This window comes from Spermophilus citellus, assembly GCF_964194105.1.
Source record: "Spermophilus citellus genome assembly, chromosome: 2".
Classification (NCBI taxonomy): Eukaryota; Metazoa; Chordata; class Mammalia; order Rodentia; family Sciuridae; genus Spermophilus; species Spermophilus citellus.
Genome location: NC_138183.1, coordinates 118,630,463 through 118,648,327, shown reverse-complemented (window position 1 = coordinate 118,648,327; position 17,865 = coordinate 118,630,463).

Sequence of the window (17,865 nt, the reverse complement as noted above, 5' to 3'; positions counted from 1 at the left end):
TATCCATATAGGAGAAAACAGAGTGAAACCTAAAAATTAAAACTGTTACTTGCCATCGAAGGTTTAAACTAGAAGAACGAAAGTTCGTGAGCCAAGTGGGATTGGGGTACTGATCATTACCTGAAAGTGTCATCAAGATTGGGTAAAAAATTGTGTGCTGAGATTTCAGGAAACTCGTAGTTTTTTGGAAGCTTAGCAACCCCTTTCCATTAAAGTGATTTGTGCCAGTCTCTGCTTAGGGCTACATCAATAGGAAACAAACCATAGAGATAGAACTTGGAACTTCTTTATTGTGTCAAGTTTCAAAGAGCTAGCACAAACCGTCTTTGATTTAGAGTTCCAACTACATGCATCCATGTAGGAGAAAACAGAGTGAAACCTAAAAATTAAAACTGTTACTGCCAACGAACGGTTTAACCTAGAAGAACAAAATTTGGTGAGCCTAGTGGGATTGGGGTACTGATCATTACCTGAAAGTGTCATCAAGATTGGGTGATAAAATTTGTGCTGATACTTCAGGGAACTCATCGTTTTTTGGAAGCTTGGCAACCCCTTTCCATGAAAGTGATTTGCGCCAGTCTCTGCTTAGGGCTACATCAATAGAAAACAAACCATAGAGATAGAACTTGGAACTACTTCATTGTGTCAAGTTTCAAAGAGGTAGCACAAACCGTGTTTGATTTAGAGTTCCAAATACATTTATCCATATAGGAGAAAACAGAGTGAAACCTAAAAATTAAACTGTTACTACCAACGAACGATTTAACCTAGAAGAACAAAATTTGGTGAGCCAAGTGGGATTGGGGTACTGATCATTACCTGAAAGTGTCATCAAGATTGGGTTAAAAAATGTGTGCTGAGATTTCAGGAAACTCGTAGTTTTTTGGAAGCTTGGTAACCCCTTTCCATGAAAGAGATTTGCGCCAGTCTCTGCTTAGGGCTACATCAATAGGAAACAAACCATAGAGATAGAACTTGGAACTACTTGATTGTGTCAAGTTTCAAAGAGCTAGCACAAACCGTGTTTGATTTAGAGTTCCAACTACATGTATCCATATAGGAGAAAACAGAGTGAAACCTAAAAATTAAACTGTTACTACCAACGAACGATTTAACCTAGAAGAACGAAATTTGGTGAGCCAAGTGGGATTGGGGTACTGATCATTACCTGAAAGTGTCATCCAGATTGGGTGAAAAAATGTGTGCTGAGATTTTAGGAAACTCGTAGTTTTTTGGAAGCTTGGCAACCCCTTTCCATGAAAGTGATATGCGCCAGTCTCTGCTTAGGGCTACATCAATAAGAAACAAAACATAGAGATAGAACTTGGAACTATTTTATTGTGTCAAGTTTCAAGGAGCTAGCACAAACTGTGTTTGATTTAGAGTTCCAACTACATGTATCCATATAGGGGAAAACAGAGTGAAAAATAAATATTAAAACTGTTACTGCCAACGAACGGTTTAACATAGAAGAACGAAATTTGGTGAGCCAAGTGGGATTGGGGTAATGATCATTACCTGAAAGTGTCATCAAAATGGATGAAAAAATGCGTGCTGAGATTTCAGGAAACTCGTAGTTTTTTGGAAGTTTGGCAATCCCTTTCCATGGAAGTGATTTTCGCCAGTCTCTGTTTAGGGATACATCAATAGGAAACAAACCATAGAGATAGAACTTGGAACTACTTTATTGTGTCAAGTTTCAAAGAGCTAGCACAAACCGTGTTTGATTTAGAGTCCCAACTACATGTATCCATACAGGAGAAAACAGAGTGAAACCTAAAAATTAAAACTGTTACTCGAAACGAACGGTTTAACTTAGAAGAATGAAATTTGGTGAGCCAAGTGGGAATCGGGTACTGATCATTACCTGAAAGTGTCATCAAGATTGGGTTGAAAAAGGTTTGCTGAGATTTCAGGAAACTCCTACTTTTTTGGAAGCTTGGCAACCCCTTTCCATGAAAGTGATTTGCGCCAGTCTCTGCTTAGGTCTACATCAATAGGAAACAAACCATAGAGATAGAACTTGGAACTACTTTATTGTGTCAAGTTTCAAAGAGCTAGCACAAACCGTGTTTGATATAGAGTTCCAACTACATGTATCCATATAGGAGAAAACAGAGTGAAACCTAAAAATTAAACTGTTACTACCAACGAACGATTTAACCTAGAAGATTAAAATTTGGTGAGCCAAGTGGGATTGGGGTACTGATCATTACCTGAAAGTGTCATCAAAATGGATGAAAAAATGCGTGCTGAGATTTAAGGGAACTCGTAGTTTTTTGGAAGTTTGGCAACCCCTTTCCATGAAAGTGATTTGTGCCAGTCTCTGCATAGGGCTACATCAATAGGAAACAAACCATAGAGATAGAACTTGGAACTACTTGATTGTGTCAAGTTTCAAAGAGCTAGCACAAACCGTGTTTGATATAGAGTTCCAACTACATGTATCCATATAGGAGAAAACAGAATGAAACCTAAAAATTAAACTGTTACTACCAACGAACGATTTAACCTAGAAGAATGAAATTTGGTGAGCCAAGTGGGATTGGGGTACTAATCATTACCTGAAAGTGTCATCAAAATGGATGAAAAAATGCGTGCTGAGATTTCAGGAAACTCGTAGTTTTTTGGAAGCTTGGCAACCCCTTTCCATGAAAGTGATTTGCGGCAGTCTCTGCTTAGGGCTACATCCATAGGAAACGAAACATAGAGATAGATCTTGGAACTACTTTATTGTGTCAAGTTTCAAAGAGCTAGCACAAACCGTGTTTGATTTAGAGTTCCAAATACATGTATCCATATAGGAGAAAACAGATTGAAAACTAAAAATTGAAACTTTTACTGACAACGAACGGTTTAACCTAGAAGAACGAAATTTGGTGAGCCAAGTGGGATTGGGGTAATGATCATTACGTGAAAGTGTCATCAAGATTGGCTGAAAAAATGTGTGATGATTTCAGGAAACTCTTCATTTATTGGAAGCTTAGCAACCCCTTTCAATGGAAGTGATTTGCGCCAGTCTCTGCTTAGGGCTACATCAATAGGAAACAAACCATAGAGATAGAACTTGGAACTATTATTGTGTCAAGTTTCAAAGACCTAGCACAAACCGTGTTTGATATAGAGTTCCAACGACATGTATCCATATAGGAGAAAACAGTGTGAAGCCTAAAAATTAAAACTGTTACTGCCAACGAACGGTTTAACCTAGAAGAACGAAATTTGGTGAGCCTAGTGGGATTGGGGTACTGATCATTACCTGAAAGTGTCATCAAGATTGCGTGAAAAAATTTGTGCTGAGATTTCAGGAAACTCGTCGTTTTTTGGAAGCTTGGCAACCCCTTACCATGGAAGTGATTTGCGCCAGTCTCTGCTCAGGGCTACATCAATAGGAAACAAACCATAGAGACAGAACTTGGAATTACTTTATTGTGTCAAGTTTCAAAGAGCTACCACAAACCGTTTTTGATTTAGAGTTCCAACTACATGTATCCATATAGGAGAAAACAGAGTGAAACCTAAAAATTAAAACTGTTACTGCCAACGAACGGTTTAACATAGAAGAACGAAATTTGGTGAGCCAAGTTCGATTGGTGTACTGATCAATACCTGAAAGTGTCATCAAGATTGTATGAAAAAATGTCTGCTGATTTCAGGAAACTCCTACTTTTTTGGAAGCTTGGCAACCGCTTTCCATGGAAGTGATTTGCGCCAGACTCTGCTTAGGGCTACATCAATAGGAAACAAACCATAGAGATAGAACTTGGAACTACTTCATTGTGTCAAGTTTCAAAGAGCTACCACAAACCGTCTTTGATTTAGAGTTCCAACTACATGTATCAATATAGGAGAAAACAGAGTGAAACCTAAAAATTAAAACTGTTACTTGCCAACGAAGGTTTAAACTAGAAGAACGAAAGTTCGTGAGCCAAGTGGGATTGGGGTACTGATCATTAACTGAACGAGTCATCAAGATTGGGTGAAAAATTGTGTGCTGAGATTTCAGGAAACTCGTAGTTTTTTGGAAGCTTGGCAACCCCTTTCCATGAAAGTGATTTGCGCCAGTCTCTGCTTAGGGCTACATCAATAGGAAACAAACCATAGAGATCATTACCTGAAAGTGTCATCAAGATTGGGTGAAAAAATATGTGCTGAGATTTCTGGAAACTCGTTGTTTTTTGGAAGCTTGGCAACCCCTTTCCATTAACGTGATTTGCGCCAGTCTCTGCTTAGGGCTACATCAATAGGAAACAAACCATAGAGATAGAACTTGGAACTACTTTATTGTGTCAAGTTTCAAAGGGCTAGCACAAACCGTGTTTGATTTAGAGTTCCAACTACATGTATCCATATAGGAGAAAACAGAGTGAAACCTAAAAATTAAAACTGTTACTTGCCAACGAACGGTTTAAATTAGAAGAACGAAATTTGGTGAGCCAAGTGGGATTAAGGTACTGATCATTACCTGAAATTGTCATTAAGATTGGTTGAAAAAATGTGTGCTGAGATTTCAGGAAACTCGTAGTTTTTTGGAAGCTTGGCAACCCCTTTCCATGAAAGTGATTTGCACCAGTCCCTGCTTACGGCTTCATAAATAGGAAACAAACCATAGAGATAGAACTTGGAACTACTTTATTTTGTCAAGTTTAAAAGAGCTAGCACAAGCGGTCTTTGGTTTAGACTTCCAACTATATGTACCCATATCGGAGAAAACAGAGTGAAACCTAAAAATTAGAACTGTTACTGCCAACAAACTGTTTAACCTAGAAGAACCAAATTTGGTGAGCCAATTGGGATTGGGGTACTGATCATTACCTGAAAGTGTCATCAAGGTTGGGTGAAAAAATGTGTGCTGAGATTTCAGGAAACTCGTAGTTTTTTGGAAGCTTGGCAACGCCTTTCCATGAAAGTGATTTGCGCCAGTCTCTCCTTAGGGCTACATCAATAGGAAACAAACCATAGAGACAGAACTTGGAACTACTTTATTGTGTCAAGTTTCAAAGAGCTAGCACAAACCGTGTTTTATTTAGAGTTCCAATTACATGTATCCATATAGGAGAAAACAGAGTGAAACCTAAAAATTAAAACTGTTACTTGCCAACGAAGGTTTAAACTAGAAGAACGAAAGTTCGTGAGCCAAGTGGGATTGGGGTACTGATCATTACCTGAAAGTGTCATCAAGATTGGGTAAAAAATTGTGTGCTGAGATTTCAGGAAACTCGTAGTTTTTTGGAAGCTTAGCAACCCCTTTCCATTAAAGTGATTTGTGCCAGTCTCTGCTTAGGGCTACATCAATAGGAAACAAACCATAGAGATAGAACTTGGAACTTCTTTATTGTGTCAAGTTTCAAAGAGCTAGCACAAACCGTCTTTGATTTAGAGTTCCAACTACATGCATCCATGTAGGAGAAAACAGAGTGAAACCTAAAAATTAAAACTGTTACTGCCAACGAACGGTTTAACCTAGAAGAACGAAATTTGGTGAGCCTAGTGGGATTGGGGTACTGATCATTACCTGAAAGTGTCATCAAGATTGGGTGATAAAATTTGTGCTGATATTTCAGGGAACTCATCGTTTTTTGGAAGCTTGGCAACCCCTTTCCATGAAAGTGATTTGCGCCAGTCTCTGCTTAGGGCTACATCAATAGAAAACAAACCATAGAGATAGAACTTGGAACTACTTCATTGTGTCAAGTTTCAAAGAGGTAGCACAAACCGTGTTTGATTTAGAGTTCCAAATACATTTATCCATATAGGAGAAAACAGAGTGAAACCTAAAAATTAAACTGTTACTACCAACGAACGATTTAACCTAGAAGAACAAAATTTGGTGAGCCAAGTGGGATTGGGGTACTGATCATTACCTGAAAGTGTCATCAAGATTGGGTTAAAAAATGTGTGCTGAGATTTCAGGAAACTCGTAGTTTTTTGGAAGCTTGGTAACCCCTTTCCATGAAAGAGATTTGCGCCAGTCTCTGCTTAGGGCTACATCAATAGGAAACAAACCATAGAGATAGAACTTGGAACTACTTGATTGTGTCAAGTTTCAAAGAGCTAGCACAAACCGTGTTTGATTTAGAGTTCCAACTACATGTATCCATATAGGAGAAAACAGAGTGAAACCTAAAAATTAAACTGTTACTACCAACGAACGATTTAACCTAGAAGAACGAAATTTGGTGAGCCAAGTGGGATTGGGGTACTGATCATTACCTGAAAGTGTCATCCAGATTGGGTGAAAAAATGTGTGCTGAGATTTTAGGAAACTCGTAGTTTTTTGGAAGCTTGGCAACCCCTTTCCATGAAAGTGATATGCGCCAGTCTCTGCTTAGGGCTACATCAATAAGAAACAAAACATAGAGATAGAACTTGGAACTATTTTATTGTGTCAAGTTTCAAGGAGCTAGCACAAACTGTGTTTGATTTAGAGTTCCAACTACATGTATCCATATAGGGGAAAACAGAGTGAAAAATAAATATTAAAACTGTTACTGCCAACGAACGGTTTAACATAGAAGAACGAAATTTGGTGAGCCAAGTGGGATTGGGGTAATGATCATTACCTGAAAGTGTCATCAAAATGGATGAAAAAATGCGTGCTGAGATTTCAGGAAACTCGTAGTTTTTTGGAAGTTTGGCAATCCCTTTCCATGGAAGTGATTTTCGCCAGTCTCTGCTTAGGGATACATCAATAGGAAACAAACCATAGAGATAGAACTTGGAACTACTTTATTGTGTCAAGTTTCAAAGAGCTAGCACAAACCGTGTTTGATTTAGAGTCCCAACTACATGTATCCATACAGGAGAAAACAGAGTGAAACCTAAAAATTAAAACTGTTACTCGAAACGAACGGTTTAACTTAGAAGAATGAAATTTGGTGAGCCAAGTGGGAATCGGGTACTGATCATTACCTGAAAGTGTCATCAAGATTGGGTTGAAAAAGGTTTGCTGAGATTTCAGGAAACTCCTACTTTTTTGGAAGCTTGGCAACCCCTTTCCATGAAAGTGATTTGCGCCAGTCTCTGCTTAGGTCTACATCAATAGGAAACAAACCATAGAGATAGAACTTGGAACTACTTTATTGTGTCAAGTTTCAAAGAGCTAGCACAAACCGTGTTTGATATAGAGTTCCAACTACATGTATCCATATAGGAGAAAACAGAGTGAAACCTAAAAATTAAACTGTTACTACCAACGAACGATTTAACCTAGAAGATTAAAATTTGGTGAGCCAAGTGGGATTGGGGTACTGATCATTACCTGAAAGTGTCATCAAAATGGATGAAAAAATGCGTGCTGAGATTTAAGGGAACTCGTAGTTTTTTGGAAGTTTTGCAACCCCTTTCCATGAAAGTGATTTGTGCCAGTCTCTGCATAGGGCTACATCAATAGGAAACAAACCATAGAGATAGAACTTGGAACTACTTGATTGTGTCAAGTTTCAAAGAGCTAGCACAAACCGTGTTTGATATAGAGTTCCAACTACATGTATCCATATAGGAGAAAACAGAATGAAACCTAAAAATTAAACTGTTACTACCAACGAACGATTTAACCTAGAAGAATGAAATTTGGTGAGCCAAGTGGGATTGGGGTACTAATCATTACCTGAAAGTGTCATCAAAATGGATGAAAAAATGCGTGCTGAGATTTCAGGAAACTCGTAGTTTTTTGGAAGCTTGGCAACCCCTTTCCATGAAAGTGATTTGCGGCAGTCTCTGCTTAGGGCTACATCCATAGGAAACGAAACATAGAGATAGATCTTGGAACTACTTTATTGTGTCAAGTTTCAAAGAGCTAGCACAAACCGTGTTTGATTTAGAGTTCCAAATACATGTATCCATATAGGAGAAAACAGATTGAAACCTAAAAATTGAAACTTTTACTGACAACGAACGGTTTAACCTAGAAGAACGAAATTTGGTGAGCCAAGTGGGATTGGGGTAATGATCATTACGTGAAAGTGTCATCAAGATTGGCTGAAAAAAATGTGTGATGATTTCAGGAAACTCTTCATTTATTGGAAGCTTAGCAACCCCTTTCAATGGAAGTGATTTGCGCCAGTCTCTGCTTAGGGCTACATCAATAGGAAACAAACCATAGAGATAGAACTTGGAACTATTTTTGTGTCAAGTTTCAAAGACCTAGCACAAACCGTGTTTGATATAGAGTTCCAACGACATGTATCCATATAGGAGAAAACAGTGTGAAGCCTAAAAATTAAAACTGTTACTGCCAACGAACGGTTTAACCTAGAAGAACGAAATTTGGTGAGCCTAGTGGGATTGGGGTACTGATCATTACCTGAAAGTGTCATCAAGATTGCGTGAAAAAATTTGTGCTGAGATTTCAGGAAACTCGTCGTTTTTTGGAAGCTTGGCAACCCCTTACCATGGAAGTGATTTGCGCCAGTCTCTGCTCAGGGCTACATCAATAGGAAACAAACCATAGAGACAGAACTTGGAATTACTTTATTGTGTCAAGTTTCAAAGAGCTACCACAAACCGTTTTTGATTTAGAGTTCCAACTACATGTATCCATATAGGAGAAAACAGAGTGAAACCTAAAAATTAAAACTGTTACTGCCAACGAACGGTTTAACATAGAAGAACGAAATTTGGTGAGCCAAGTGGGATTGGTGTACTGATCAATACCTGAAAGTGTCATCAAGATTGTATGAAAAAATGTCTGCTGATTTCAGGAAACTCCTACTTTTTTGGAAGCTTGGCAACCGCTTTCCATGGAAGTGATTTGCGCCAGTCTCTGCTTAGGGCTACATCAATAGGAAACAAACCATAGAGATAGAACTTGGAACTACTTCATTGTGTCAAGTTTCAAAGAGCTACCACAAACCGTCTTTGATTTAGAGTTCCAACTACATGTATCCATATAGGAGAAAACAGAGTGAAACCTAAAAATTTAAACTGTTACTGCCAACGAACGGTTTAACATAGAAGAACGAAATTTGGTGAGCCAAGTGGGATTGGGGTACTGATCATTACCTGAAAGTGTCATCAAGATTGGGTTGAAAAATGTTTGCTGAGATTTCTGGAAACTCCTACTTTTTTGGAAACTTGGCAACCCCTTTCCATGAAAGTGATTTGCGCCAGTCTCTGCTTAGGGCTACATCGATAGGAAACAAACCATAGAGATAGAACTTGGAACTACTTTATTGTGTCAAGTTTCAAAGAGCTAGCACAAACCGTGTTTGATTTAGAGTTCCAAATACATGTATCCATATAGGAGAAAACAGAGTGAAACCTAAAAATTAAACTGTTACTACCAACGATCGATTTTACCTAGAAGAACGAAATTTGGTGAGCCAAGTGAGATTGGGGTATTGATCATTACCTGAAAGTGTCATCAAGATTGGGTGAAAAAATTTGTGCTGAGATTTCAGGAAACTGGTCGTTTTTTGGAAGCTTGTCAACCCCTTACCATGGAAGTGATTTGCGCCAGTCTCTGCTTAGGGCTACATCAATAGGAAACAAACCATAGAGATAGAACTTGGAATTTCTTTATTGTGTCATGTTTCAAAGAGCTAGCACAAACCGTGTTTGATTTAGAATTCCAAATACATGTATCCATATAGGAGAAAACAGAGTGAAACCTAAATATTAAAACCGTTACTGCCAACGAACGTTTAACCTAGTAGAACGAAACTTGGTGAGCCAAGTGGGAGTGGGGTACAGATCCTTACCTGAAAGTGTCATCAAGATTGGGTGAAAAAATGTATGCTGAGATTTCAGGAAACTCGTAGTTTTTTGGAAGTTTGGTAACCCCTTTCCATGAAAGTGATTAGCGCCAGTCTCTGCTTAGGGCTACATCAATAGGAAACAATAAATAGAGATAGAACTTGGAATTACTTTATTGTTTCAAGTTTCAAAGAGCTAGCACAAACCGTGTTTGATTTAGAGTTCCAAGTACATGTATCCATATAGGAGAAAACAGAGTGAAACCTAAAAATTAAAACCGTTACTGCCAACGAACGGTTTAACCTGGAAGAACGAAATTTGGTGAGCAAAGTGGGATTGGGGTACTGATCATTACCTGAAAGTGTCATCAAGATTGGGTGAAAAAATGTGTGCTGAGATTTCAGGAAACTCGTAGATTTTTGGAAGCTTGGCAACCCCTTTCCATGAACGTGATTTGCGACAGTCTCTGGTTAGGGCTACATCAATAGGAAACAAACCATAGAGACAGAACTTGGAACCACTTTATTGTGTCAAGTTTCAAAGGGCTAGCACAAACCGTGTTTGATTTAGAGTTCCAACTACATGTATCCATATAGGAGAAAACAGAGTGAAACATAAAATCTAAAACCTTTACTGCCAACGAACGGTTTAACTTAGAAGAATGAAATTTGGTGAGCCAAGTGGGATTGGGGTACTGATCTTTACCTGAAAGTGTCATCAAGATTGAGTTGAAAAATATGTGCTGAGATTTCAGGAAACTAATCGTTTTTTGGAAGCTTGGCAACCCCTTTCCATGAAAGTGATTTGCGCCAGTCTCTGCTTAGGGCTACATCAATAGGAAGCAAACCATAGAGATAGAACTTGGATTTACTTTATTGTGTCAAGTTTCAAAGAGCTAGCACAAACCGTGTTTGATTTAGAGTTCCAACAACATGTATCCATATAGGAGAAAACAGAGTGAAACCTAAAAATTAAAACTGTTACTGCCAACGAACGGTTTAACCTAGAAAAACGAAAATTGGTGAGCCAAGTGGGATTGGAGTACTGATCATTACCTGAAAGTGTCATCAAGATTGGGTTGAAAAATGTGTGCTGAGATTTCAGGAAACTCCTAGTTTTTTTGGAAGATTTGCAACCCCCTTCCATGAAAGTGATTTGCGCCAGTCACTGCCTAGGGTACATCAATAGGAAACAAACCATAGAGACAGAACTTGGAACTACTTTATTCTCTCAAGTTTCAAAGATCTAGCACAAACCGTGTTTGATTAAGAGTTCCAACTACGTGTATCCATATAGGAGAAAACAGAGTGAAACCTAAAAACTAAAAGTGTTACTGCCAACGAACGGTTTAACCTAGAAGAATGAAATTTGGTAAGCCAAGTGGGATTGTGGTACTGATCATTACCTGAAAGAGTCATCAAGATTGGGTGAAAAAATGTGGGCTGAGATTTCAGGGAACTCGTAGTTTTTTGGAAGCTTGGCAACCCCTTTCCATGAAAGTGATTTGCGCCAGTCTCTGCCTAGGGTACATCAATAGGAAAAAAACCATAAAGACAGAACTTGGAACTACTTTATTCTGTCAAGTTTCAAAAATCTAGCACAAACCGTGTTTCATTAAGAGTTCCAACTACATGTATCCATATAGGAGAAATCAGAGTGAAACCTAAAAATTAAAAGTGTTACTGCCAACGAGGGTTTAACCTAGAAGAACAAAATTTGGAGAGCCAAGTGGGATTGGGGTACTGACCAATTCCTGAAAGCGTCATCAAGTTTGGATAAAAAATGTGTGCTGAGATTTCAGGAAACTCGTAGTTTTTTGGAAGTTTGGCAACCCCTTTCCATGAAAGTGATTTGCGCCAGTCTCTGCTTAGGGCTACATCAATAGGAAACAAAACATAGAGATAGAACTTGGAACCACTTTATTGTGTCAAGTTTCAAAGTGATTGCACAAACCGTGTTTGATTTACAGTTCCAACTACATTATTCCATACGACAAAACAGAGTGAAACCTAAAAATTGAAAGTGTTACTGCCAACGAACGCTTTAACCTAGAAGAACGAAATTTGATGAGCCAAGTGGGATTTAGGTACTGATCATTACCTGAAAGTGTCATCAAGTTTGGGTGAAGAAATGTGTGCTGAGATTTCAGGAAACTCGTAGTTTTTTGGAAGTTTGGCAACCCCTTTCCATGAAAGTGATTTGCGCCAGTCTCTGCTTAGGGCTACATCAATAGGAAACAAAACATAGAGATAGAACTTGGAACTACTTTATTGTGTCAAGTTTCAAAGAGCTAGTACAAACCGTGTTTGATTTAGAGTTCCAACAACATGTATCCATATAGGAGAAAACAGAGTGAAACCTAAAAATTAAACTGTTACGGCCAACGAACGGTTTTACCTAGAAGAACGAAATTTGGTGATCCAAGTGGGATTGGGGTACTGATCATTACCTGAAAGTGTCATCAAGATTGGGTGAAAAAATGTGTGCTGATTTCAGGAAACTCGTCGTTTTTTGGATGCTTGGCAACCCCTTTCAATTGAAGAGATTTGCGCCAGTATCTGCTTAGGGCTACATCAATAGGAAACAAACCATAGAGATAAAACTTTGAACTACTTCATTGTGTCAAGTTTCAAAGAGCTAGCAAACCGTGTTTGATTTAGAGTTCCAACTACATGTATCCATATAGGAGAAAACAGAGTGAAACCTAAAAATTAAAACTGTTACTGCCAACGAACGGTTTAACCTAGAAGAACGAAAATTGGTGAGCCAAGTGTGATTGGAGTACTGATCATTACCTGAAAGTGTCATCAAGATTGGGTTGAAAAATATGTGCTGAGATTTCAGGAAACTCGTCGTTTATTGGAAGCTTGGCAACCCCTTACCATGAAAGTGATTTGCGCCAGTCTCTGCTTAGTGCTACATCCATAGGAAACAAACCATAGTGATAGAACTTGGAATTACTTTATTGCATCAAGTTTCAAAGAGCTAGCACAAACCGTGTTTGATTTAGAGTTCCAACTACATGTATCCATATAGGAGAAAACAGAGTGAAACCTAAAAATTAAAACTCTTACTGTCAAAGAACGGTTCAACCTAGAAGAATGAAATTTGGTGAGCCAAGTGGGATTGGGGTACTGATCATTACCTGAAAGTGTCATCAAGTTTGGGTTGAAAAATGTGTGCTGAGATTTCAGGAAACTCGTAGTGTTTTGGAAGCTTGGCAACCCCTTTCCATGAAAGTGATTTGCGCCAGTCTCTGCCTAGGGCTACATCAATAGGAAACAAACCATAGAGACAGAACTTGGAACTACTTTATTCTGTCAAGTTTCAAAGAGCTAGCAGAAGCCGTGTTTGATTTAGAGTTCCAACTACATGTATCCATATGGGAGAAAACAGAGTGAAACCTAAAAATTAAACTGTTACTACCAATGAACGATTTTACCTAGAAGAACAAAATTTGGTGAGCCAAGTGGGATTGGGATACTGATCATTACCTGAAAGTGTCATCAAGATTGGCTGAAAAAATGTGTGCTGAGATTTCAGGAAACTCGTAGTTTTTTGGAAGTTTGGTAACCCCTTTCCATGAAAGTGATTTGCGACAGTCTCTGCTTAGGGCTACATCAATATGAAACAAACCATAGAGATAGAACTAGGAACTATTTTATTGTGTCAAGTTTCAAGGAGCTAGCACAAATCGTGTTTGATTTAGAGTTCCAACTACATGTATCCATATAGGAGAAAACAGAGTGAAACCTAAATATTAAAACCGTTACTGCCAACGAACGGTTTAACCTAGAAGAAGGAAATTTGGTGATCCACGTAGGATTGGGGTACTGATCATTACCTGAAAGTGTCATCAAGATTGGGTGAAAAAATGTGTGCTGATTTCAGGAAACTCGTAGTTTTTTGGAAGCTTGGCAAACCCTTTCCATGAAAGTGATTTGCGCCAGTCTCTGCTTAGGGCTACATCAATAGGAAACAAAACATAGAGATAGAACTTGGAACTATTTTATTGGGTCAAGTTTCTAGGAGCTAGCACAAACCGTGTATGATTTAGAGTTCCAACTACATGTATCCATATAGGAGAAAACAGAGTGAAACCTAAATATTTAAACCGTTACTGTCAACGAACGGTTTAATCTAGACGAATGAAATTTGTTGAGCCAAGTGGGATTGGGGTACTGATCATTACCTGAAAGTGTCATCAAGATTGGGTGAAAAAATGTGTGCTGAGATTTCGGGAAACTCGTAGTGTTTTGGAAGCTTGGCAACCCCTTTCCAAGAAAGTGATTTGTGCCAGTCTCTGCTTAGGGCTACATCAATAGGAAGCTAACCATAGAGATAGAACTTGGAATTACTTTATTGTGTCAAGTTTCACAGAGCTAGCACAAACCGTGTTTGATTTAGAATTCCAACTACATGTATCCATATAGGAGAAAACAGAGTGAAAACTAAATATTAAAACCGTTACTGCCAATGAACGGCTTAACTTAGAAGAACGAAATTTGGTGAGCCAAGTTGGATTGGGGTACTGATCATTACCTGAAAATGTCATCAAGATTGGGTGAAAAAATGTGTGCTGAGATTTCAGGAAACTCATAGTTTTTTGGAAGCTTGGCAACCCCTTTCCATGAAAGTGATTTGCGCCAGTCTCTGCCTAGGGTACATCAATAGGAAACAAACCATAGAGACAGAACTTGGAAGTACTTTATTCTGTCAAGTTTCAAAGAGCTAGCACACACCATGTTTGATTAAGAGTTCCAACTACATGTATCCATATAGGAGAAAACAGAGTGAAACCTAAAAATTAAAAGTCTTACTGCCAACGAACGGTTTAACTTAGAAGAACGAAATTTGGTGAGCCAAGTGGGATTGGAGTACTGATCATTACCTTAAAGTGTCATCAAGATTGGGTGAAAAAATGTGTGCTGAGATTTCAGGAAACTCGTCGTTTTTTGGAAGCTTGGCAACCCCTTTCCCTGAAAGTGATTTGCGCCAGTCTCTGCTTTTGGCTACATCAATAGGAAACAAACCATAGAGACAGAACTTGGAACCACTTTATTGTGTCAAGTTTCAAAGAGCTAGCACAAACCGTGTTTGATTTAGAGTTCCAAATACATATATCCATATAGGAGAAAACAGAGTGAAACCTAAAAATTAAAACTGTTACTGCCAACGAACGGTTTAACCTAGAAGAACGAAATTTGGTGAGCCAAGTGGGATTGGGGTACTGATCATTACCTGAAGGTGTCATCAAGATTGGGTGAAAAAATGTGTGCTGAGATTTCAGGAAACTCGTAGTTTATTGGAAGCTTGGCAACCCCTTTCCATGAAAGTAATTTGCGCTAGTCTCTGCTTAGGGCTACATCAATAGGAAACAAAACTTAGAGATAGAACTTGGAACTACTTTATTGTGTCAAGTTTCAAAGAACTAGCACAAACCGTGTTTGATTTAGAGTTCCAACTACATGTATCCATATAGGAGAAAACAGAGTGAAACCTAAAAATTAAAACTGATACTGCCAACGAACGGTTTATCTTAAAAGAACGAAATTTGGTGAGCCAAGTGGGATTGAGGTAATGATCATTACCTGAAAGTGTCATCAAGATTGGGTGAGAAAATGTGTGCTGATTTCTGGAAACTCCTCGTTTTTTGGAATCTTGGCAACCCCTTTCAATGGAAGTGATTTGCGCCAGTCTCTGCTTAGGGCTACATCAATAGGAAACAAACCATAGAGATAGAACTTGAAACTACTTCATTTTGTCAAGTTTCAAAGAGCTAGCACAAACCCTGTTTTTTATTTAGAGTTCCAACTACATGTATCCATATAGGAGAAAACAGAGTGAAACCTAAAAATTAAAACTGTTACTGCCAACGAACGGTTTAACCTAGAAGAACGAAATTTGGTGAGCCAAGTGGGACTAGGGTACTGATCATTACCTGAAAGTGTCATCAAGATTGGGTTGAAAAATGTGTGCTGAGATTTCAGGAAACTCGTAGTTTTTTGGAAGCTTGGCAACCTCTTTCCATGAAAGTGATTTGCGCCAGTCTCTGCTTAGGGCTACATCAATAGGAAACAAACCATAGAGATAGAACTTGGAATTATTTTATTGTGTCAAGTTTCAAAGAGATAGTACAAACCGTGTTTGATTTAGAGTTCCAACTACATTTATCCATATAGAGAAAAGAAAGTGAATCCTAAAAATTAAAACTGTTACTGTCAACGAACGGTTTTACCTAGACGAATGAAATTTGTTGAGCCAAGTGGGATTGGGGTACTGATCATTACCTGAAAGTGTCATCAAGATTGGGTGAAAGAATGTGTGCTGAGATTTCAGGAAACTCGTAGTGTATTGGAAGCTTGGCAACCCCTTTCCAAGAAAGTGATTTGCGCCAGTCTCTGCTTAGAGCTACAACAATAGGAAACAAACGATAGAGACAAAATTTGGAACTACTTTATTGTGTCAAGTTTCAAAGAGCTAGCACTAACCGTGTTTGATTTAGAGATCCAAATACATGTATCCATATAGGAGAAAACAGAGTGAAACCTAAAAATTAAAACTGTTACTGAAAACGAACGGTTTAACCTAGAAGAACGAAATTTGGTGAGCCAAGTGGGATTGAGGTACTGATCATTACCTGAAAGTGTCATCAAGATTGGGTGAAAAAATGTGTGCTGATTTCTGGAAACTCGTCGTTTTTTGTAAGCATGGCAACCCATTTCCATGAAAGTGATTTGCGCAAGTCTCTGCTTAGGGCTACATCAATAGGAAACAAAACATAGAGATATAACTTGTAACTATTTTATTGGGTCAAGTTTCAAGGAGCTAGCACAAACCGTGTATGATTTAGAGTACCAACTACATGTATCCATATAGGAGAAAAAAGAGTGAAACCTAAATATTAAAACCATTACTGCCAACGAACGGTTTAACCTAGAAGAACGAAATTTGGTGAGCCAAGTGGGATTGGGGTACTGATCATTACCTGAAAGTGTCATCAGGATTGGTTGAAAAAATGTGCGCTGAGATTTCAGGAAACTCCTAGTTTTTTGGAAGCTTGGCAACCACTTTCCAAGAAAGTGATTTGCGCCAGTCTCTGCTTAGGGCTACATCAATAGGAAACAAAACATAGAGATAGAACTTGGAATTACTTTATTGTGTCAAGTTTCAAAGAGCTAGCACAAACCGTGTTTGATTTAGAGTTCCAACTATATGTATCCATATAGGAGAAAACAGAGTGAAACCTAAAAATTAAAACTGTTACTGCCAACGAACGGTTTAACATAGAAGAATGAAATTTGGTGAGCCAAGTGGGAATGGGGTAATGATCATTACCTGAAAGTGTCATCAAGATTGGGTGAAAAAATGTGTGCAGATTTCTAAAAACTCGTCGTTTTTTGGAAGCTTGGCAACCACTTTCCATGGAAGTGATTTGCGCCAGTCTCTGCTTAGGGCTACATCAATAGGAAACAAACCATAGAGATAGAACTTGGAACTACTTCACTGTGTCAAGTTTCAAAGAGGTAGCACAAACTGCCTTTGATTTAGAGTTTCAACTATATGTAACCATATAGGAGAAAACAGAGTGAAACCTAAAAATTAAAACTGTTACTGCCAACGAACGGTTTAACCTAGAAAAACAAAATTTGGTGAGCCAAGTGGGATTGGGGTACTGATCATTACCTGAAAGTGTCATCCAGATTGGTTGAAAAAATGTGTGCTGAGATTTCAGGAAACTCGTAGTTTTTTGGAAGCTTGGCAACACCTTTCCACGAAAGTGATTTGCGCCAGTCTCTGCTTAGGGCTACATCAATAGGAAGCAAACCATAGAGATAGAACTTGGAATTACTTTATTGTGTCAAGTTTCAAAGAGCTAGCACAAACCGTGTTTGATTTACAATTCCAACTACATGTATCCATATAGGCGAAAACAGAGTGAAACCTAAAAATTTAAACTGTTACTGCCAACGAACGGTTTAACATAGAAAAATGAAATTTGGTGACCCAAGTGGGAATGGGGTAATGATCATTACCTGAAAGTGTCATCAAGATTGGGTGAAAAAATGTGTGCTGATTCCTGGAAACTCGTCGTTTTTTGGAAGCTTGGCAACCCTTTCCATGGAAATGATTTGCGCCAGTCTCTGCTTAGGGCTACATCAATAGGAA